Source organism: Castor canadensis, chromosome 13, assembly GCF_047511655.1.
Source record: "Castor canadensis chromosome 13, mCasCan1.hap1v2, whole genome shotgun sequence".
Taxonomy (NCBI): domain Eukaryota; kingdom Metazoa; phylum Chordata; class Mammalia; order Rodentia; family Castoridae; genus Castor; species Castor canadensis.
Window position 1 is genome coordinate 107262991 of NC_133398.1, and position 24833 is coordinate 107287823.

The 24833-nt window shown below is 35.5% G+C and overlaps 1 protein-coding gene across 6 annotated transcripts in view; it reads left to right on the forward strand.

Moving 5' to 3' along the window:
- The first annotated feature begins 729 nt into the window (after window positions 1-729).
- The window catches only part of LOC141415556 (spermatogenesis-associated protein 31E1-like), a 102169-nt gene continuing 78065 nt past the window's right edge, over window positions 730-24833 (forward strand). For all 6 annotated transcript variants that reach the window (XR_012440543.1, XR_012440545.1, XR_012440544.1 and 3 more), the window contains exon 1: window positions 730-952. The gene's annotated coding sequence lies outside the window, so the exon portion shown is untranslated. The remainder of the gene's footprint in view (window positions 953-24833) is intronic.

A 24833-nucleotide genomic window follows, 5' to 3' on the forward strand; every position in this document is an offset into this window, starting at 1 on the left:
ATTGAAACGTTAAGCAATGTTCTTCAGCTACTTGCGAAAACTGGGAAAAATATGCAGCCCAGAGTCAGAGCCTCTTCTCTGACTCTGCCCATCCCAAATGCACACAGACACGCACTAGAATATTCAGACTTACCTCTGCTACTTGGTATCTCTGGTAGGGAGATGTAGATCTTTTCCTTTGGATGAGTAAAAAGCAAACCTGCTCTATGTTTTTTATTTATCCTTTGGAGAAAGCTTTGTTTCATCACATCGCAGGGTTTTCTTTCTCAGCCCTGTCGCACCCAGGCCACTGAACCTTTGGCAAGGCCACAAGCACTGCCACATTGCACACCAGTATTCTAAGAAAAATAAACTGTAACTTCACTACTTTTCACTCTAATTGCTAAACAACAGTGAGAGATTGTTTAATATTTTGACAAGAAATGTTAAAGGATGTAGAATGTTTGGTTTTTCACTCAGCATTGTGCTGAATCAAAGCTTAGAGGGGGAAAAAACCAAAAAACCCATTCAAAGTACTGTAAAAGAAACACAGGCTGCAGGTGGAAAAACCTGTGGTAGAGGACCTGTCAACTTGTGCATTCCGATTGGTTGGTACCAAGAAGAAAACCATCCAATCAAAGTTGGTTTAGGGGGGTCCTCTCGTCCAATCAGAAGAAGTCTCCAGGCAGCCCTCATTTGAATACAGAGCCTATAAAAGGGCTGCTGGCGGCCTCTCCTGCCATTTTTTGCTCTTCTCTTGCTGAGGACGGTGCGCGTCTGTTCTGCGTCCAGGTCTCCGGCGGGAGAAGTGAGCAGCTCCGGTGGACTCCGCTCGTTCCGGAGACGCAAACCGTGTTTCCTCCTCCTGGAAAGTGCGCAGTGTGCTTCGCTCTCCAGCTTCTCGTCTCCCGTGAGTCCTCTTCTCCTCCCAGAAAGCGTCCAGTGATCTTCGCTCTCCAGCTTCTCGTCTCCGGTGAGTCTCCCGTTATTGAAGTTGGGTAGGGTATCACAGGGGGGCCGTGACCACGGGCCCTGGACTCTCCCCAAGTGGAGGGCGGAGTGGGGCAGGAAGAGCCACCTGCTTTCCTGGCGGTGAGTGGACGTTTTCGTGGAATGGGTGCTGGTGGTGCAGGTGCCCTCTTGAAGGAGCTGCCTGACCTCCTTGGCATTTCTACCTAGCGGGGAGAACCTTAGGTGGAAAGGATTTTGCTGCAAATGTTGGGGTTTCATTCTTTATGGGTAAATAATACTTTTTTGTATATAGTCCACCTTTTCTTTAGCAATTCTTGTGTAAATTTCTACCTATCATTAGTTTTTGTGAATAGTGCTTCCATAAATACAGGTGGTATGGTGATTTCATTTCCCTTACTCATGTATCCAGAAGTGGGATAGATAAACCATTTGGCAGATCTAATTTTAGTTTTCTTAGGAGCCTCCACAGTGTTTTCCATAATGGCTATATAAATGTACATTTCCATCAACAGCGTATCAAGGGTGCTGTACATCCTTGACCGGATTTCTTAATTTTTAAAAAAGTAATAGGCGTTCTTACTGTGGTGAGATTAAATCTCATTGTTCTTTGATTTGCATTTCCCTGATAGATAATAATTTAAGCATTTTTCCTTATTTTTTGGCTGTTTGTATTTGTTTTGAGAATTATCTGTTCAAGTAATTTGCCAATTTTTCAGTTGGATTATTTGTGTTGTGTTAAATTTGTTAGGACATACGTGTTTAGAAATTTACCCATTTCTTCTAGGCTTCCTGGTTAGTCTAGCAAAAGCTTTGTCAGTTTTATCTTTTTAAAGAGCCAATTCTCTGTTTCACTTCATCTTTTGTTTGCTTAAAGACTCTGTTTCACTTATTCCTTCTGTGGTCATTGTTATTTCTTTCCTTCTGCTAATTTGAGGTTTGGTTTGTTCTTGTTTCTCCAAGTCGCAGAGATGCATGTTTTGGTTACATGAAATCTATTTTTTTGTGTTGGCACTGATTGCTATAAAGGTCCTCCTTAGCACTAATTTTACTGCATCCCACACGTTTTGGTATATTGTGCAGCCATTTGCATTTCTTTTGAGAAAATTTTAATTTTCCCTCTTGTATTTCTCAAGTATTCACTCTTCACTCAAATGTATGTTGTTCAGTCTCCATATGTTTGTATAATTTCTAAACATTTTTTATTGACTTTTTTTCTTCCACCATGATCAGAAAATATAAAGGATATGATTTCATTTTTTAAAAATTCAACACTTGTTTTGTGGCCTAATATATGCTCTATTCTAAGGAAAATTTCGTGAACTGATGAAAGAATGTGTATTCTGCAGCCATTGGATTCAATGTTCTGTAAATGTTAAATCCATTTCCTCTGGAGTATAGGTTAACTCTGGTTTGTTTTTTTTGCGGGGGTGTCTGGATGATCTGTCCTGAGGTGTTTAAATCCCCCACTATTAACATATGGAATCCTATTTCTCCCTTAATGCCTAATAGTGTTTATTTTATGAAATTGGGTGTTCCTATATTAGGTGTGGTAGATTTATCATTGTATCTTATCGTTGAATTAATCCCTTGATTATTATGTAATGATCTTCTTTGTCTCTTCTTAATTTTTGTCTGAAAGTTTACTTTTTTTCAGATATAAGTATATATACTCTTGTTTACTTAAATTTCCATTTGCTTGAAATGTCCTTTTTCATCTTCTCACTTTCAGCCTGCCTACTTGTGAAGTGAGTTTCTTCTAGACAGCATATTGTTGGGTCTATTTTTAAAAATCTATTCAGCCATTTAATCAGTCTGTTTACATTTAAAGATGTTATTGGTAGGCTAGGACTTACTCTTGTCAAATCATTAATTTTCTTCCAGTCTTTTGAATATTCTTGTCATTTTTTTCCTCTCTTGTCCTTCTTTGTGGCTTGATAGTTTACTATACTGATAGTATTTGATTTTTTTCTATTTCTCTTTTGTGTACCTAGTCTTTTAGTAGGATTTATTCTTTCACATGTTTCCATGACGGTAGTTATCTTTCTTTTACTTCTGGGTATAAAACTCCCTTCAACATCTTTTGTAAGACTGCTCTGGTAGTCGTGAATTTTCTCAGTTTTTGTTTATTTTGGAAGGTGTTTTTTTCTCTTGTGTTGCTAAAGGATGGCCTTGTTGAGTATAGTAATTTTGGTTGTCCATGATTTTCTTTTAGAACTTGGAGTGATTTTGGTTGTCTGTGATCTTCTTTTAGAACTTTGGGTATATTCTGTTCCCTCCTGGCCTACAAGACCTCTGCTGAGGAATCTATTGTTGCTCTAATGGGTGTGTCCTTAAATATGACTTTATGTTTTTCTCCTGTTGTTTTTAACAGTCTTTGTCCTGTGCTTTTTGACAGTTTGGCTATAATGTGCTATGAAAAGATCTTTTCTGGTCTTTTTTTTTTTTTTTTGGGATTCTATATACCTCCTATACATGGATATACATGTTTTCCAAAATTAGGAAAGTTTTTTGGTATTATTCTATTAAGTAGCTTTTCTATGCCCTGAAGTTTCATCTCCTCACCTTTGGGTATTCCAAAGATGGAGGTATTTATTCATTTAATGGGGTCCCAAAAATCTTAAATGCTTTCTTCATTCATTCATTTATAGTCTCTCTCTCCTTTCTCATTCTCACTTTTTCTCCCTCTCTTTCTCTGGATCAGTTATTTACAAGACCTATGTTCAAGTTCAGATACTCTTTTAAAATTATTTATGTTTGAATTAGCATACATTAATATGAGGGTATTTATTATAATTCTATACATGAGCATTATATTTCCAGTTCAGATATTCTTTCTCCTATTTTAGAAGAAATTTTATTGTTGCTTTCAACTATGTGTTAACTTTCTATCACTGTGACAAAATACCTAAGAAAATCATCACAAAAAGAGGAGGTTTTATTCTTGCTCATGGTTGCAGAAGTTTCAGTCTATGGTTATTTGGCTCCATTGTTTCTGGGCATGTGATAAGGCAGTATCTCATGGTGGAAGGGCAGCATATAGCAAAACTGCTCATCTCATGCTGGCCAGGAGGAATGTGGGGTAGGGAAAGAGAAAGAGAGAGGGAGGAAGGGGAAGAGAGAGAGAGAGAGCACACACAAGGGACGAGGGACAAGATAGAGCCTCCCAATGCATGCTGCCATTGACCTAGTTCCTCAAACTAGGCTCTACCTCCTGAAGTTTCTACTACGTCTCAGTAAGTCCATCAAATTATGAATCCACCAGTAGATTAATCAAATGATATCAGAATCTTCATGAGTCATTCAACTTCCAAAATCCTGTAATCTGGCAACTAATCTTTTGTACATAGACTTGGGATACATTTTGTGTTCAAACGATAACAGACTGTAGTTTTCATTTGACTTGCTGAACTCTTTATTTTGAACATTTCTGTTTTGCTCTTTTTCTAAATCTCTATGGGGTGAATTTTTAATTCATATCCCACATTGTCTTCTCATTTTCACTTAACTGTTTATCTGTATTCTCTTGGATACCATTGAACTTTCTTACAAGCATTCTTTAAAATTCTCTATAGATGAGGTGTTCCATCCATTTGGATTTCTAAAGAATCTATTGCTAAAGAGTTATAATCTTTCAGAGGCATATTACCTTATTTTTCATATTTTCATATTTTTTGTGCTCCTATGTTGAGATCTATGCATTTTGGGGATCAGATATCTCTACCACTTTTACAGGGTTTTTTTCTTAGTGAGTTTTTCCTGAAGGTTTATGTTAGGTGTCAGTTTGTTATACTATGTTGGCTTTGCTTCCGGCTGGCAACATAGTGTAGTCTCCTTGAAGCTTCATTAGCTGTAATTGGTGAGTTCAGCACAGAGCATTAATGAGTCAGATAGACCAAGTATCTCTGCATTGCACTGAAAGTGGGGAAACCATAGCAGTTCAGGCAAGTATGGTGTAGATAACAATGGGTATGGATACCATCTGTGTGGCTACTTCTATGATGGATGTGGTGACTCCTGTTGGGTAGTGGGGGTTTCATCAGATATTGCTGATGCTTTGCAACTATAAAGATCCCTGGTTGCTACAGTATTGGGGATGAAGTCATGTCCTTTATCAGTCAGTGGTTTAGGCCCTGATGGTACATAGAAGAGGTGGTAGCTGGAACCACAGCAGTCCCTCTGTGGTGCTCACATCTAGTTCTAATGGCAGAATGTGGTCAGATAATATGCAAGGGTGGATGGTTTATTGTTAACTGTATAGGTCAGGTAGCACTAGGAATCATGGTGTTCATTTCTGCTGCAATAGTGGTAGCACCTGCCTGAAGTAGGACCTCAGCTAGAGCTAGGCATAGTGGTTCTCAGCCCCACCTAGCTATGTGTGCTCAAAGGCAGTGTGATGGCTAGAGTCATGGAGTTGCTAAATACCCCCTAAGCAAACAGGTAAACAGCAGTGGAAATTGCAGTGTTCCTTCCTGCCTTGCCAATATCAGACACCTGAGTGTTGAGCAGGCAAGGGGCAGTAGAAACTGTGTGAGCACCTGCCTCCAGTCCCACCACCCATGCAAGTCCACACATGGATGGTCATGTCCTTAGTCTCAGGGGTGAACATCTGAATCTCCAGGTTCTCAGGGTGGCTCACCTCCTATAGCACAGGGCACACAACAAGATAAAATTCCATTCTGCTGGGCCAAGTTGGGTTTGCAAGACAGCTACTCCCAAGATAGTGAAATGGAATGTCCTTGGCATCTCAGAAATGGAAATATGCAAGGGTTTTTGACCACCTAGAGCAGTCCAAATCCAGATGATAATTTGTCAAGATGGCTCTTTGCAACAGCACCTTCAGGGGTATGTTGAGAGATGATATGAGACCCTTTTTCAAAGCAAGGCTACTCTGCAGATATCAGGCTACTCATCCAACTGGATAGCAACTGGATATGTTTCCAGTAATTAGGATTGCTGGCACCTGTACTGAAGAGTTAGTGTGGACTCTTTCTTTCACACTTACCTCTGCAAGTGGGGCTTGCCTGCTGTGGAGTCACAGTGGCAGAAGCTGGAGTATTTTTATTTTGTTTCTCTTACTATGCCATCATCTTAGGTCTCTGAATCTTCCAAAGTTCAGTCTCTCTAGTACTGATTTCCAGTGTTTTGTCATGGTCACTCACCTAAAAATGCAGCTATATACCTGGTGCTTTGGTTCTTCCTAGTGGAAAAGGAGATGGATGCTAAGCACTTCTGTTAGGTCATCTTGAATACCCCAAACAGTTCTTTAATGTCATACATTACCAACTGTATAATCAAATTTATTCACTTGTCTCAAATTCTACATATAATGTTTTTATGTATCTTAAGTCCTTTATTTTAAATGGTTGTTATCATTGAAAATATGTATTATTTTTAATACTCCAGTCAGCTCACTTTGAATCTTTCTTCATGACTTTTTTAATTTATGGGTTCACAATTTTTTCTCTACATGGTTCATTATCTCCTGTGATTTCAGACAACACCAAGTTTATTTTAAAAGTTTTTGTCATTACAAAAGAAAATCAGATATGATCCTCTTAATCTTCAGAGAAAATGATTCCTTTTTCTTGTATGTCTACAAAATGGGCCATTATTCTTTTCTGTTTATTCATGTATATGTATATATTTTTGGTGTGTGACTTAAAACTACAGGAATGTATTGTCTCACTGTTCTTATGGCTATAAAATTGGAATCCAGGTGTCAACAGGTAGGGTGATGCACTCTCTGACAGCTGCAGGGAAAAATCCTTTCTTACCCCTTCCCAGTTCCTGGCGGTTTCCAGCCTTTGGTATTACTGTGGTTTGTAGATGCATCACTTTAATTCTTTGTCTAAAATGTTCCTTTCTTGTAAGGACACCCATCAGATTGGATTATGGTCTACCCTAATGACTTAATTATAACTTGATTACTTGTCTAAAGACCCTATCGCCAGATAAGGTCACATTCTTTGGTACTGGGCGTTAGGACTTAAACTTACCTTTTTTTGAGATACAATTCAACCCATTCAAGTAAGTATTCAGCTTAAAAATGAACTAGAGACCATAATAATAGGAGTATAAAATATTACATGCAATTTTGAGGAAATATAATTTTTGAGATGCCAAAAAGAATTCTGCAACTTATTTCTGGATCCTAACAAGGTAATAATGGCTAAAGCATAAAATTTGTTTCACAATATAATCATATTTTCAGAGGGCAATGATTAATTATAGTTTAATAAACAGATAATCTTGAAACATTTATATTTATAAATGTTTTGGGCTGTAGCATTTATATTTATTGTTTCTTTCAGTTTGGCACTAAATTTCAATCATTGAATATCCCACTAGTACTCTGGTACCATATTCCATAGAACGGCCTACAAGGCTTCATTGACATTCTACCAAAATTCCACAATGTTGGCACCCATCTCCTGTGACAACCGCTATCTTCAGATCCATCCCAGCCTTCAAGACAAGGCAAGAGACAGCAGCATACAATAGAAGATTGGCACCCCGAGCATTGTTGATATTGCACAGTTCTTTTGGTGAATGTTCATTGTACAATGATCCATGACAGTCTGTACAAAATCAGAAATATAGTCCAAGTCAGGTGATTTTACTTTTGTTGCAGTTTCTAGGCATATAGTTAAAATAAAATAATCCAACTTCTCTCCATATGGTGGTTAAGGAACCAACTCCCCAGAAGGCAGAGGGGCAGAGCAGCTTTAAATCCAAGATGATCGTTCTTCATCCCCAGCCTGGGTGACTGGTCTATGGATACCTGACCCTGACAGAGCTGCCTGTGGGAAAGTTGCCTACCACAGGTTCACTAAGAGGCACTGCTCATGGCTGTTAAGAAGCAAAGAGCTCAGCTGTTTATTCATATTGAAACAGGAGAGCTATATTTATTTCTGGAGTTTCTAATAGACATAGTGGAATAATCCTAATTCCTTTAATACATAGTTGTGCTAGAGTGTTTTTCCTTCCACATATAACCCTAGATTCTAAGTTGGTGGAATTTACATTGGCTGCCTGGCCTTTCTCTAATGAAAATCTTATGAGTTGAGGTGGGATCTTGCCATTCAGCTATAGGATTTTTTAATGCAGCCAGATAGTTTATAGCTCCTTGAAGAATCTGAAGACATTTCAAAATGGTTGTCTGGGGGGCTGGTGGGGTGGCTCAAGTGGTAGAATGCCTGCCTAGCAAGCTTAGCGAGTGTGAGGCCCTGAGTTCAAACCCCAGCACCAAAAAAAAAAAAAAAAAAAATCAAAATGGTTGTCTGAAATTCCTTAGAAGTGAATTTCTTTGCCTTGATTCAGAGGGTAGAGTATATAGTGGTCCATAATCTAGAACTGGTTGATGAATCCATCTTAATCAATTTTGCAATTGGTGCTGATTCCACTTGGACTTTGATAATGTAATCTTCTCTTATATCATGTATATATATATATATATATATATATATATATATATATATATATATATACATCTTAGGTCATGTGCGATGTAGTTGCCAGTTTTTGTGTGTTTTTAAAAAATATCTTCATAGGTATTTTAATAGTAAATTGGGCAGAAATATTTTAGGCCTAATTCCATTTTAACCTGGTTGTCCGTAAATGCCATCATTACATCTTATTTGTAGGATTCTGCTAGAGGGAAGGAAAGTAATTTGATAAATGAAATGCACAATTTAGAAAGAAAAGCTATATACATTTGTATTTAGGAGGAAAAGGTATTACAAAATAAGAGCAAGCATGTGATAGAAATGTGATAAGTTTCTTTCTCCATTACCTCTGATTAAAGGAGAGAAGGTAAGACATACGTGTCTTGGGAGGGGACTGCATTAGACACAAGTCTGTGGTACATGCTAAGGACTTAGCAAATATTTCAATTTGAAAAGTGTGCCTGGCTATACACTTTGATTAATTTCCATGGAAACTATAGAATTTAAGTAGAGGCTATGAAATGCTTTGTTTATGACAGTGCTTTGTCATTGGAGAAGAATTTCTCTTAAATCAAGTATTAGGCTTTCTAGGCACACAATATGGTTACTCTTGTTTTATTAAAATTAGAATGACTTTTCATGAAAACATGACATAAAATCATACATAAACCTTTTCATGGAAATATACTCTTCTAGTGTATATTACTTACAACTTTATTTCATTACTATCCCAAAATATTAACTAAAAAAGATTTATATTTGCTATCACCTTTTGCTCTTTCAAATCTGATTTATCACCTGTTTCAGAGTTGGTAAAAGTGAAATTTCCTGAACTGTTTCTTACCGAGAAAGTGTTCAGCCTTTCAACATTAAATCTAATGTCAACTGTATCTCGTAGATGCTCTTAATCAAAAGAAAGAAGTTCCTCCTTCTCTTGATTAAATAGAAACCTATTTTCTGAATTCTTAAAGCCATGAATAAATTTTGATTTTGTCAGATAACTTCTCTGCTTTAGTTAATTAAGTTGAGAATTTTCTTCATTAGCCTATTAATATGGTAGATAACACTGTTTGCTTTTCAAATATTGAATATGGTAGATAACACTGTTTGCTTTTCAAATATTGAATCAGTTTGGCATCCCTAGAATAAAGCCTATTTTGTCATAGCATGCAATTCTTTTTACATATTACTCAATTCCATTAGCATTTTTAAGGGTGCTGTGTGTGTATTCACATTGGAGATTGATTTGTGGTTTTCTTTTTCTGCATTTGTGTGGGTTTTGTATCAGGACAATAACTTGGTACAAGCATTGGGAAGTCTATTTTCTGAAGAAATTTTATGGAATTGGCATTTAATCTTCTTAATCTGTTTGATATTCTTCTTCAGTGAAGCTCTCTGGGTTTGAAGTTTTTTTACTGGGAGATTTTCAATTATTAATTCAATTTCCTAAGTAGAAATAGGGCTATTTAAGTCATTGATGCCAAATGGAGTGAGTTGTGGTAGTTTATATTTTCACGGAAAATAGTTCTCATTTAAGCTATAAATTGTGTATGTTGTAAAGTTGTTCATAGCTTTCCTTTATAATCTTTTGATGTTTTTGATGCTAGTACCTGTTGTATTCCTACTGCTGGTGCATTTGGTATACTATTACATATTAATAACTTTGTGTATTTGTGTCTCCTGTCAGTCGTGCTAGATATATGTCAATTTTATGGATCTTTTCAAAGGGATTTTCTTATAGATGGCATAAAGTTGTTTTCTTTTAATTGATATATGTAGACCATTTACATTCAATTTAAATATTCAATTTAATATATGATGTCTTAAAGAGACATCATATAAAGGGGAATTTGGCAATGATACCTGAGCCTTAAATTTTAGCATACCAATCTTAATAAGATTGAAAAAGAGAGATGGAAGGAAATTGTAACAAGTTTGTTTTCTGTTACACATAGGGTAGCCAGTAGTATCTTGCCATTGAAACTAAAGATTAGAGCAATACATGTAAAAATATTTTAAAGTAATGCCGTGTTACTAGTATAATTTAAAATAGATTCCGTTTCCTTAATTACTAAAAAAGAAAAATATTTCTTGTAAAAATAATAGAAAATTGGTGAAGTAGAATATAAATCTCAATTACTTAGAAATCATAGAATAAAATTATTGGAGTGAAATGTTCTTTGTGAATATGAAAAGATCAAATTCTTCTTGCAGAGGCCAGCTGTATTTATACTGTGTGAGAAAAATGAAACCCCATCCACATGTTGTATATAAGAGAAGCATCTCAAGTACAGTGACTCAAACAGGCTAATGTTAAAGGCCTGGCAAATGTTCACCAGAAAAATGTGAGCCTCCAGTGCTCAAATAGCTAATATATTAAGAACAATTCAAGAGATTCATTAGATAGGGCAAAGAAAGTTTAAAAAAAAGTTGGCAAAAGCATGGTCCATAAACATGATAAAAAATTTGAAATTGTGCTGAAAATTATCACCAACACTTTAAAATATGACTAGAAATGTAAATGAAATTAACTGAAAAGTAGTTCTAGGAAATCTGGATGCACTGATGAAATTGCTAATTAATAAATATGAATATGGAGAAACTGAATAAAATAGTGCCCATTTTATACGATTTATATAATTTTGGACTATGCACAATGAGACTATGTATTTTCTTTACTTGGCCAGTTTATAAAAGTTGATTATATAGTTAGCAAGAGGGAGATGAAAAAATCCTACAAGGAAAGACATAATTTTTGATAACACAGAAATAAACTGAAACTGATAGTAAATTGCCAAATCACAGGAATTTAAAAACATTCTTAGTCACAGATTAAAGTAGAAATTAAACCTTTTGTAATTATGGTTTGTTTGGAAGTTATTTAAATGAGAGCAACATTTGCAGGTCTTATAGATGATTAAAATGCATTTAGGGGAACTCGTGACATTAGTACAGAAGGAAGAATGAAAATGAATGAATCTATCATTTACCTGGAGTATTAGTTAAGTAAAAATACATTCCACATATTTGTTTGTGTATAGGTGTATGGAAGTCAAGACAAGAAATTATTAAACATTCAAGATGAAACTAGTGAACCAGAAAAGTGATACCAGCAAGTAAATTCAATAATAAACTAAAAAAACAATGTACCATGATCACAGGACTGAGTAAGATTTATTGTAAAGATATAAAATCATTCCAATATTAGAAATAGAAAAGGAATTAATAACAGCAATAGGTCAAAGGAGCAAAAGCATGTCACTCTTGTGATAATGATAAAAAGTTACTTAACATGCCATTTTTATTGATATTAAATATTCTTCAGTGAAGTGGAAATAGACATTTCCTTAACTTTATAGTATCTATCTTAATTCAACAGCTAAAATCTATTCAGTGTTGGAACTTGACAACTGTTACTATTAAAACTGGAGAAAACAATAGTTCTCAATTTCACCAATAGCATGTGAAATTATTCTAGATATTCTGATAAATCTGAAAGGACAATGCAATATACAAGAAGTATATTTTAACATTAACATAGATGATACATATGACTTACCTATATAATAAAAACATTGAACCACTAACAGCATTTAAACTGAAATTCAATATAATTCATTCATTAAATTGAGTATAATTATTGGTTAGGCATACATATAACACACTTAGATGAGTTAATTCTACTGTGTGTACACATATATAACACATATATATAACATACACATACACATATATATATATATATAATTTTTTTCTCCATGCTTGCAAAGCAGGCGCTTTACCAGTTGAACCATACCTCCAGTCCATTTTGTTCTGACTATTTTGAAGATGGGGGTCTTGCCAAATATTTTCACAAGTGGGCTTTGAACTGAGATCCTCCCAATCTCAGCCTCCCAAGTAGCTAGAATTACAGATGAGAACTACCAGTGTCTAGCGAAAATTTGTTTCAATGGTTTTTTTTTTTTTTTTTGGTGGTAGTGGGGTTTGAACTCAGGGTCTCATGCTTTCTGGTCAGGAGCTTTATCACTTGAGCTATGCCCCAAGTCCTAATTCCAGTGTATAAATCACAATAAAGGAAAAAAGACTCCATTGATATTAGCAACCCAAACCATAAAATAGCTAGCAAGGAAAAAAAAAACCCTCAACAAATATTCCAGTCTTCTTTGAAGAAAATGTGAAAACAATATTGGAGGCATGTAAAAAAGACTTAAAGAGAAACAAAATGTACCCCGAGAAGAGAAAACTCAATACCGCAAAGTGTTATATACTAATCATGTATGAATTCATTATGACTTCAATGTGACATGTTCTGTGATATGTAAATGAGTTGATTACACATATATATAGAACAATCAAGAAATTTTGAAAAGGAAAAATAGGATTAATTTGAAATTTTGAACTATATTAAGACATGCTTGTGTTAATGTATGATGTGCTTCCTATCTTTCCAGAAAAGTAATCTAAAAATATACTAATAGAGTTTTTGGATATGATTATTGCTTTTGACTCAGGATGCAATTTCTCTGTTGCACACAAGGCAGTCGATACAATTTCACAGATGATACAAATGAAAGCAATATATATTAAACATTAATTGCTATAGTTTGACTAAAAGTATGGTTCGTTTTATTATATTACTCTGTTTCCAGGATTTCTACAACAACATTGTATTTTTATTACCATGAGAAATGTCACTTGTAAGACCTGCACAATCTCAGGCAGAAAGAACTTTAGAAATAGTTTTGTGTGGAGCGTGAGCCTATGTTTGTCAGGCACTGATTCAGGAGCTGTCATGCATGCTCTCATTTAATTCTCAAGCCACGTTTGCTTCATAAGAATTGTTATCACCTTAGTTAAGGGATGAGGGGAAAAAAATCAAAACAAGATTTAGAAAAATTAAATAACTTGTCCCAAGTCTGGAACTGAGGGCCAAACCCCATGTGCAGTTTCCTACATGGTGCCATATGCCTTCCTATCACAGAGGCTATACCTTTGGAAATACAGAGATCTTTTCAATTGACCATTTCACTTGGACAAGGCAAAAAGATACTAACCTTCAATTACAAAAAAGTCACTCATTTAGATAAACCAGAGTCCACCTCACTCCACCCTCCACCCACCCTCCTCCCAAAAACAAAAAAGGAAAAGAAAGAAAACTTCCCACAATGTTACTGGGAGTTTCAGTTCGGATCCTCGGTCCTTGCATTCCCACAAGAGAAGATTTCAAGCAAGATATGAATGTAGTGAAAACAATTAAGAGAAGTGAGGATACATTTTTATAGAGGAGAGCGGGTTGTCTTAGAGAGGAGACTGATGGTGCAATTTTTGTTTCCCGTATTTGTTGTGGTTTAAGGGGAAGTTTTGAGAGAGACTTTCATAAATGTATCAAGACAACATTGGGTCTTTATCAGTTAGATCTCATCACAAATCCTAACACAAACCGTCTATAACATACTTTTACCTTCCTGGTTTTGTCCTTATCTTTTTATTTACATTTTGGAACAATCCTTTAAGAGGAAACTTATTTAACCGGGTAAAAACTTTTTATCCAGAAAATATTCTCTTACAACTTTCTTATGCTTCCTCATGCTTTACCTCATTCCATCAATTGTATCTCAGCATGATAACACAATCCTTCTGTGACATGCTTTTAAGCTTCTGGTTTTGCCCTTATCTGCCTGATTCCACTTTGGAACAATCCTTGGCTTTACATTCAAAATTTGTTCTTATCCCAAAATGTTCTTCTTCTTTATAACCTTCTTTTTCTTCTTTATTTTTAATCTCCTTACCTCCTACTTACTGGTTGTTTTTACCTTGTCACCTACCCTCACATAACTATAGGTATTACACAAAATTTGCTGCACTTTTTATTTTTATTATTTTATTTTTTTTTCATTTTTCTTTTATTATTCATATGTGCATACAAGGCTTGGTTCATTTCTCCCCCCTGCCCCCACCCCCTCCCTTACCACCCGCTCTGCCCCCTCCCGCTCCCCCCTCTCAATACCCAGCAGAAACTATTTTGCCCTTATCTCTAATTTTGTTGTAGAGAGAGTATAAGCAATAATAGGAAGGAACAAGGGGTTTTGCTGGTTGAGATAAGGATAGCTATACAGGGCATTGACTCACATTGATTTCCTGTGCGTGGGTGTTACCTTCTAGGTTAATTCTTTTTGATCTAACCTTTTCTCTAGTACCTGTTCCCCTTTTCCTATTGGCCTCAGTTGCTTTAAGGTATCTGCTTTATTTCTCTGCGTTAAGGGCAACAAATGCTAGCTAGTTTTTTAGGTGTCTTACCTATCCTCACCCCTCCCTTGTGTGCTCTCGCTTTTATCATGTGCTCATAGTCCAATCCCCTTGTTGTGTTTGCCCTTGATCTAATGTCCACATATGAGGGAGAACATACGATTTTTGGTTTTTTGAGCCAGGCTAACCTCACTCAGAATGATGTTCTCAAATTCCATCCATTTACCAGCGAATGATAACATTTCGTTGTTCTTCCTGGCTGCATAAAATTCCATTGTGTATAGATACCACATTTTCTTAATCCATTCGTCAGTGCTGGGGCATCTTGGCTGTTTCCATAACTTGGCTATTGTGAATATGCACTTTTGATTTTTAAAAGAGTGTATTTGTAAAAATTTTTTTGGTCTTAAAGGAGTCTAAGAGTTATGGGATGTTGCATTTCAGCTAGGGCTGGTTAAGGTAACAACACTTCCAAACAACCTTGAATAGCAAAATTACCTCAGTAACAAGTAAAAAGAAGGTACAAGGGAAAGAAAATACACAGAGAGCCCAAAAGTCTTTAAATGTTCACCATATGGTTACAGTTTAGGATATGAAAGGCAAATTGATGGGTGATTTTTGGTCTTTCTTGACACAGGAGAGAGGAAAAGTAAATCTTGACTGTTGGGCAACTTTTGCAAGATAATAGTCCAGAATGAGGGTAAAACTGAAAAGGTGATCCAATCCACCCCATATTGATAAGGAATCAGCTAAGCCTGCCAGAATCAGAGAAAAATAAAGTCACCTACTCTGAGTAGGGGTCTCCTTGAGTCTCCTGGATTGGTTTGGCAAATATGTCACTGGACCCAGCTCACTAAGTCCAAGTGCCAGGAAGTTTTGGGTCCCATCAGAGAAAGAACTGAAAGATGGACACAAAGGAAACTTAAGCAGGAGCAGGTTTATTAATGCTAAGCAAAGAAAAAGTGCTCCCTCAAGACAGTTAGGTGGGCAGGCTTATGAGGGACAGCTGTGCAGAAGGTCCTAAGAACTCAGACTTTCCTTGGGTCTGTGAACATGAGGGTGGTCATGGGGGAAAACAGGAGATGTGTCATTAACTTTTGGAGACTGGCCAATGTGTCATCAACCCCTCCCACTTGTTGGGTATGGGGAGTTTTTGGCCTTGGGTAGTTCTGACTGGGGCTGCTATTTTCTATGAGCTCCAGCAGCTGTGGATCAGCAAGACCCTGCTATATGTCACAAGTTGTTCCGTTAACATCGACAGTCTAGGATGAGATTCTGTATCAACACCCAACCCATGGATCTCAGCCATCTGGTTTCCTAACTCCTTCCTAGCCCATATGTCAAAAAACAATTCTTGATTTGTATTTTCTCAAAATTTTATTATTTTAAAATCCATGTGAATAATTTCCTATATAATAGATTTCCTTAAGAGAGTTGTTTTATTGAATTATAATTTTGGAAGATGATTAATCAAATTGCCTGTTAGTAAAATGTTTCTCAAAAATGTTTCTCACATGCTTAAAAATCAATTTGTCTTCTAAGGATCTATTAATGCCATTATAATTTTATTGATAGAATTTGCAATACTTTATAAAGTGTATGCTAAATGTTTAATCTCAGTCTAGATTCCAAAATGTAAATAGTCTGAATTAAGAGGGAACTTATAAAATCTAACTTAAGATATTATGACTAGCAAATGAGTACATGTGAGGGAAAACTGTACTCAAAATGTTCTAGATGCCTATGCACAAAATGGTTTCTTTTGCCCAAGGAGATTAGGGGCTGGTTTTTAATGCAGCATGGAGTTTCCTCTTTAATGTACTTCTCCCACACTCTATCCTTTGTCTAGGTATGACTCATTAAAATTTTTGGAAGTAAGTGGGTACGAGTTCCCAGAAAACAGGGTCTTGTGACTTTTTCATCTTTGCATTTCAGTACCTAAACAATTGCTGGCATCAAGTAGTTTCCCAATGATTTATCTAAATTGGATCAAACCAACCAATAGTGAAACTTGTATCAGCTGCTTCAATGTCCTCATCTCTACCTTATCTCATATTGTAGCTAGTCTGAAGAAAAAACTTCTGAAAAGATATTTATAAACTGACCATTTGATAAGGATAAGCTTAAAATTAGTGTAGGAATGATGTGCAGATAGCTAAGTCTTTCAAGCCTCTTTCTGTAGTGATAACAAAATACATGAGGCCAGGGAATTTTTAAATAATAGAGGTTTATTTAGCTCACAGTTTGGGAGGCTGGAAAGTTCAAGAGCATGGTGCCAGTATCTGCTTGTCATTTTGTGAGAGCCTCATGCTGAGTCATAACATGGTGGAGGGAATCAACGTGGCAACACAGAGCTAGTGTGCTAGAGCTCATTTTTATAACAAAGTCTCTCCCTTGATAATCCATTAATCAGTTAAGTGGATAGATTTATTTATAAGGGCAGAGCCCCATGACCCAATCACCTCCCAAATACCCCATTTCCAAATATTATTAACATATAATTTTGGGGATTAGGCTTCTAACACAAGAATTCTGGGGACAAACATTTACCCATGGCCCATGTTATTCTTCAAGTTTAGAAATCATAAGGAAATAGGGATGCTTTTAATCCACTCTAAGACATAAGTGTTTTTATAATATTTTAATACTATGTGATAATGGTTTGGCTATTGCTATATTTTAATTTGAGTTACTCAGAAGATGGAAGGAGCTTGATAGTCTATCAAATATGTTACCAGAACAAAAAATTCAAATGGATTAGAAACTTTGTCTCCTAAAAGATCATGGATGTTTTGATCTAATTTGTGGATGTTCATTTATTTGAACATTGAAGGAAAGTTTCGAAAGGTCATTGTGATTATAGATTTCAGAATGAATTCAGTTTAAATTTGAATGTATTTCTTTTTTGCTTTGGGAATGTGTTTATGTAAACATTGCTTTGTAAAAACATTGGCAGTGGTGTGTGTATAATGAAAATAATTCATTATATTTATTGAAATCATATCTTCTGTAATGGCAACATCCTTAGGGAGGGGATGGAAGACAGTACCCATTAGATACTTTTCTGCATGTGTGAGCCAGACAGTATATTAGTTTTATCCAATTACCATCTGCCATCCGTTTTGTATACGGTATGCGTAAAGAGCTCACTGCATATAAGAGTTCTAGAAGATAAAGGTAGACCATATTGTATTTATATTTGCAAATACTGTATGTACAAAATTAGAAATATTTATGTGCCATTAAGGTCTGGATAAAGGAAATACAGAGTTAAAGCAGACATGCCTCTCTTGTGCAAAGCTGGGGGTTGAAGATAATGTTTGGCTAGAAATGTGTGGTTCATTTGTGTGCATAGTTGAATTATCATAAGTTTCTGAATGTATCACTTTGATTTCAGTTTTCAATAGTTTCCTCAGTACCACTTGCAGAGTAAGAGTAAAGAATTCCTAGATAATTGAATTGATTTATGATTGCACTGCTGAAATACATATAATATAGATTCAATGATGGAATTGATTTATTGAGGAAACACATTTAATCAATTTCTTGACATTTAAAGAATTACACATTTTGTGTGTAATTATGCATTGATATGAGACAATAACTAGAGCAATAGATTCTGTCAACACTGTGGCACATGCAGTTTTGAAATGGAAACACCAAAATTGTTTGATTTTTTTACAGTTGCATACTTTCAGTCATGCAGAGAAATAATAGTTTCCAGCATGAAATAGTTATCCAGGAAAATATTTTTTAAAAATATTTTTAAAGAGTAAAAAAAATGAGTTGTAATCTAAACCATTCAAATACATATATACGTACCCATACAAATATACCTGTACATAACTCAAAAAATCTATACAGATTCACAAGAAAACTTGGCATTCAGATTGTAAATGAAAGCCTTTCATCAGTCTATGATTTTGAAAATGGAAGCCTCAATGTTAAGTTTAATTGATGCATTAGCATGGTTATCTAGGGAGGCAGGTATAAGGCAAGTTTAATAAACCTGCTCAGATTGAGTCAATTATGTAGTGCAGTTGTAATATAACAAAGATCTGTGTGCATATACACATGTGTGCACACATGTGTAACATGCAAAGTGGCACTCAAGAAAACAAGAGGAAATGAGCCAGAAACGTCTATATCACAGCATGGATTTTTACCATTCCCTGTCTCATTGTCCCCACCGCCATGCTACCATTTCCTGGCATCAAATTTAAATGAATTGCTGCACTGAAGAACTCATCTAAGGCAGAGCCTTAGATGACTAATACAGGAAGTGTGTCTTGTTGTCCAGCCTATTGTATAGCTTCTCTAGAGTATCCATCACTGAATGTGACTTGAATCCACGACCAACATGAGTTTCATGTCTATAATCCTACTTTCTTTAGGCATCTTCTAGCTCTGGACTTTACCCAATTCTTTCACATCTTATAGGAACCTCTCTATCTTATTTTTAATTTACTTAGGGATTCTGAATTTTTCTGAATAAAAGGTCCTTTAATCATGTGCTCAAATGGCATTGATGAAGTGTATAATTTATTCCATTTGGTACCTCACATTGATATCAAAGCCTTAACTCAAAACTGTGAGTCGATAAGGAATTTGGGTTCACTCAACTCCTGTCAAAGAGGCTGACACCAATATTTCTGACATGGGGAATTTTTGCTGCCAACTCCCTTCTGTAAGAAAAATCCCCCAAATGTATGAGCTGAATGGGAACCGGGAGAGCATAATCTATGATTCAAGTATCATTATGTTTATTATGAGTTCAAGAAAATTTTAGTTTTTGAGTAAAGTACCTTACACAGGAAAATACAAAACAATGAAATTGACTAAGGAATGATTTGATGCACTACAAAAATGTTTTGTGCTTTATAACATTGTGTTCTATGGTACCTTTTATGAATAAGTACACAATATACAATGTACTGTATTTTTCCCCTACAACTGAATGTTCGTTGAGGTGTGGGGATCATTTGTTTATTTTTGTTGCTATCAAGTAATCTTTTACTTAGATCATTTAGTAAACATCTGTGGAAATACACATGAAATACTACCCTACTACCTACTTCTGCTAAGTATTTTTATAGCATTAATTACTTAACAAATTCTGCTACATGTTGAATGAGTGACCTCACAGTGAAACTTAAAATAGGATTAGGTGGTACCATCAACCGAAGAGAACTCAGAAATAACAAATAATTTTTAAAAGCTAGGAGAGAGCAAGGGCACACTAAGTATCATATAATAACCAGAAACAGTGATGTGAGGGCCAGACAGACATGAGTTTCAACCCTGGTTCTGCCACTCAAGGCCTGGGTGAAAATTTGCCTAACATCTCCAAACCTCATTGTAGAGGTTGTATAGTAACACTTATTTCATAGGTTTTTAGATTCTATAAAAGTTAAATGAGATCAAGCACATACCTACCCAAAATGTTTTTATTATTTCCTTCATACTACATAACTGGTGAGTTGTAGATACCTGATTTAATCATTACACAAGATATATAAGTACTGAACATCTCATGGTACCCACCCAAATATGCATATTTTAATGTTTTTATGTATCAATTAAAGTAAATTAAATAAAAATCTAGCTTAATGGTGTTCAAACTAAGGTTCTTTTCATTGCATGAGAATAGGTCAAGACAAACATCTCTGTAGTTAATAAGAACATAGGATTTGATATATTGGTATTTTTCCAAGACACCAGTACAACCTTAAAATATCCTCTGACTGATCTCGTTCATCAAGAGACCCATAGACTACTACATCAGGTGAATGACAATCTTTAGTGTTATATTGGGAATGGTTTTGTTTTTGTTTTTGGTGGTGCTGGGGTTTGAACTCAGGCCTTCATGCTTGCTAGGCAGGCCCTGTGCCACTTGAGCCACTCTACCAGCCCTGTAGTATTCTATTTGGGGCGTGAGTAGTGAATTTGCATCCTTTACCTTATAATAATGAACTCAAATAAGTGTTTCTTCCCTTAAGATAGTACTATCCTAAATGATGCACTTGAGAACATAAAAAAGGTACCTTTGGTTCTGTTGCTTGGACAGCTATTGCCATGGACATTGTGGTGCATGGAGATGAGCTGATATGGTAACTGTTAATATGGTGGCCCTTTGAACCTTACTGCATAATGGATTTCACAAGGCTCAGGGTCTGCTAACACCAGAGATAAACTTTGCATTGCTGTTCATCCCAAGCACAAAGAGGGTAATCTCTTTTCTGCCTGAATTAATATTTGCTGTTAGATTAAAATTCACAACTAGAACAGTCAAGATCTGGTGTAACAATGAAATTTATTCTAGAAATCTAGAGTCAAATACATATTTTTTATTGTTTTGCTGGGTGGGTATACATTGTGGCATTTATAAAAGTTCTTAGAATATATCAGATATATCATACTTGAATTTACCCCCTCAACCATTCTCCTTTATTCCCCCTCTCCCATTCCTGGAATGGTTTTAACAGGAATCATTTTTCATTTACATAGATATGTACACAGTATTTGCACTATATTTATCCTCCCACACCCTTTCCCTATCTCCTCCTCCATCCCACCAACCCTCCAGGCAGGACCTGTTCCGCCCTCCTGTTGTCTGATTTTGTAAAAGGAAGGAAAAAAGTGACATTTTTGTTTGTTTAAGACATTACCATGTATATATGGACATTTCCATATATATTCATATTTATAACACCAATTGGTTCATCTCTATTTTTCTTCTATTTTATTTCCCTTCTTATCATGGTTTCAATGTTTAAAAATTCTGTATTTATTCTTGTATAGAGAATATATCAACAATATTCACCTTCACTCCCTTTTTTTACCCTCTCCTATGTGATTTCCTCTTAACATGACCTGGTTTTCATAATATTATTGTATTTGTATTAGGTCTACATTCCACATATGAGGGAGAACATGCACCTTTTGGCCTTCTGAGCCTGGCTAACTTAAGATGATGTTGTCCAGTTCCATCCATTTACCTGTGAATGACAAAATTTCATTCTTTTTTGTGGCTGAATAAAATTCCATTGTGTATAAATACCACATTTTCTTAATCCATTTGTCAGTAGTGGGGCATCTTGGCTGTTTCCATAGTTTAGCTATTGTGAATAATGCTGTAATAAACATGGGTGTGCATGTGTCTTTATAGTAACCCGACTTACATTCCTTTGGGTAAATCCCTAGGGGTGGTATTGCTGGATGATATGGCAGTCCTAGTTTTAGTTTTTTTGAGGATCCTCCATACTGTTTTCCATAGTGGTTGTACTAATTTACATTCCCACCAAAAGAGTGTTTTTCCCCACATCTTCACCAACACTTGTTGTTTGTGTTCTTGATAGTAGCCATTCTGACAGGAATGAGATGGAATCTTAACGTGTTTTTTGTTTTTTTTTTAAGTTTTAGCAAGGATTTATTTTAAATATAGACAAAGTCAGAGGAGGGGGAGAGAAAAAGAGAGAGAAACATTTCCTGTCCTCATGCAGAAAATGGGAGCAAAGACTACTTAACGTGGTTTTGATTTGCATTTCCTTTATGGCGAGGGATGTTGAGCATTTCTTCATGTATTTTTCAGCCATTTGGACTTCTTCCTTTGAAAAAGCTATGTTCACATCATTTGCCCATTTATTCATTGGGTCATTGCTTTTGGGGGTGTTTAGTTTTTGACTCCTGTCTATTCTGTTCATTAATCCCTTGTCAGATATGTAGCTGGCAAAGATTTTCTCCCTTTCTGTGGGCAGCCTCTTCAATTTAGAAACCATTTCTTTTGTTGTACAGAATCTTTTTAATTTCATGTAGTCCCATTTTGCAAGCCTTTCTCTTAGTTGCTAAGCCTTTTGTGTTCTATTTAGGAAGTCATTGCCTATGCCTATTAATTTCAATATATTCTCTGCTCTTCCCTGCACTAACTTCAAAGATTCAGGTCCTAAATATACTTTGAATTGACACTTGTACAGGGTGAAAGACAAGAATCTAGTTTCAGTTTTCTGCATGCAGATATCTAATTTTCTCTGCAACATTTGTTGAAGAGGCTGTCTTTTCTCCATCATATGTTTTTGGCACCTTTGTCAAAAATTAGGTGGGCATAGCTGTGTGGATTCATAGCTGAGTCTCCTATTCTTTTCCACTGGTCTTCGTATCTGTTCTTGTGTGAGTACCATGCTGTTTTTATTGCTTTGGCTCTGTAGTATAGTTTGAAGTCAGGTATTGTAATACCTCTAGCGTTGCTCTTTTCTCTCAATATTGCCTTGGCTATTCATGGTCTTCTGTGCTTTGAAATGAATTTTAGGGTTGATTTTTCAACCTCTGTGATGTATCTCCTTGGAATTTTGATGGGAATTGCATTGAACATATAGATTGACATTTTCACAATATTGATTCTACCAACTCATGTGCATGGGAGATCTTTCTATTTTCTGTAGTCTTCTTAGATTTCTTTCTTCAGTAGTTTATAGTTTTCCTTGTAGAGGTCTTTCATCCCTTTGTTAAGTTTATTCATAGGTATTTTATTTTTTTGAGACTATTGTAAATAGAATTGTTTCCCTATATTCTTTTTCAATCTGTTCATTTTTGGTATATAGAAAGGTTACTTATTTTTGTAAACTGATTTTGTATCCTGCTATTTTACTGAAGATGTTTATGGTGTCAAGGAGTTTTTTTGGGTCTTTTAGATTATAAGATCATGTCATCTGCAAATAGGGATAGTTTGACCACTTTCTTTTTAATTTGTATTCCTTTATTTCTTCTTCCTGTCTTACTGCTCTGGCTAGGAATTCCAAGACTATGTTGAATAAGAGAGGAGAGAGTGAACACCTCGTTCGTTCCTGACTTTAGAGGAAATAGTTTTAGTTTTTCCCCATTTAGTATGATGTTGGCTATAAGCTTGTGATATATAGCCTTTATTATGTTAAGGTACATTCCTTCTATTCCTAGTTTCATCAGAGCTTTTATTGTGAAAGGATGTTTAATTTTTTCAAAAGCTTTTTCTGCATCTATTGAGATGAGTATGTGGGTTTTGTCTTTGCTTCTGTTAATATGCTGTATAACATTTAATGAATTGAGTATGTTGAATCATTCCTGCATCCTTAGGATGAAACTGACTTGATCATGGTGTATGATCTCTTTGATATGTTGTTGAATTAGGCTTGCCAATATTTTATTGAGGATTTTTGCATCTACATTCATTAAGGAGATTGGCCTGTGATTCTCTTTTTTTGTCGTGTCCTTGTTTGGTTGTGGGATTAGTATAATACTGGCTTCATAGATTGAGTTTAGCAGTTTTCCTTTCCTTTCTATTTCATAGAAAAGTTTGAGGTGTGTTAGTATTAGTTCTTCTTTAAAGGTCTAGTAGAATTCAGCAGTGAATCTGTGAGGTCCTGGAACTTTCTTTTTGGGGGAGACTCTTTATTGCTGCTTCAATTTCATTGCTTGTTATAGATCTGTTTAGGTGAGTAATATCCTCTTGGTTCAATTTTGGATTGTCGTATGTGTCTAGAAATTTTCCATGTCTTCTAGATTTTCCAATTTATTTGAATATATGTTTTCAAAATAGTCCCTGATGATTTCTTGGATTTCCTTAGTGTTTGTTGTTATTTTACTTTTGCATTTGTAATTTTATTAATTTGGGTCTTTTCCCTCCTCATTTTAGTCAGATTTGCCAGGGGTTTGTCAATCTTATCTTTTCAAAGAACCAGCTTTTTGTTTTGTTCATTCTTTGTTTTTTGGGGGTTTTTTGGTCTCTATTTCATTGATCTCAGACCTTATTTTTATTATTTCTTTCCTTCTGCTAGTTTTGGACTTAGCTTGTTCTTATTTTTCTAGGAGTTTGAGATGCAGCATTAAGTAATTTATTTGAGATCTTTCTGTGTTTTTAATATACATACTCATGGCTATAAATTTTCCCCTTAGAGACTGACTCCTTTTTTTGTGTCCCATAGGTTCTGATAGGTTGTGCTTTCATTCTTGTTACATTCCAGGAACTTTTTGATTTCCTGCTTTATTTCTTCAATGACCCACTGATCATGGTGCAAAGTGTTGTTCAGTCTTCAAGTGTTTGAGTATTTTCTGCTGTTTCTTTTGTTGTTGAGTTCTATTTTTATTCTGTTGTGGTCAGATAACATACAGTGGATTATTTCAATTTTCTTGTATTTATTAAGACTTGCTTTGTGACTTAAA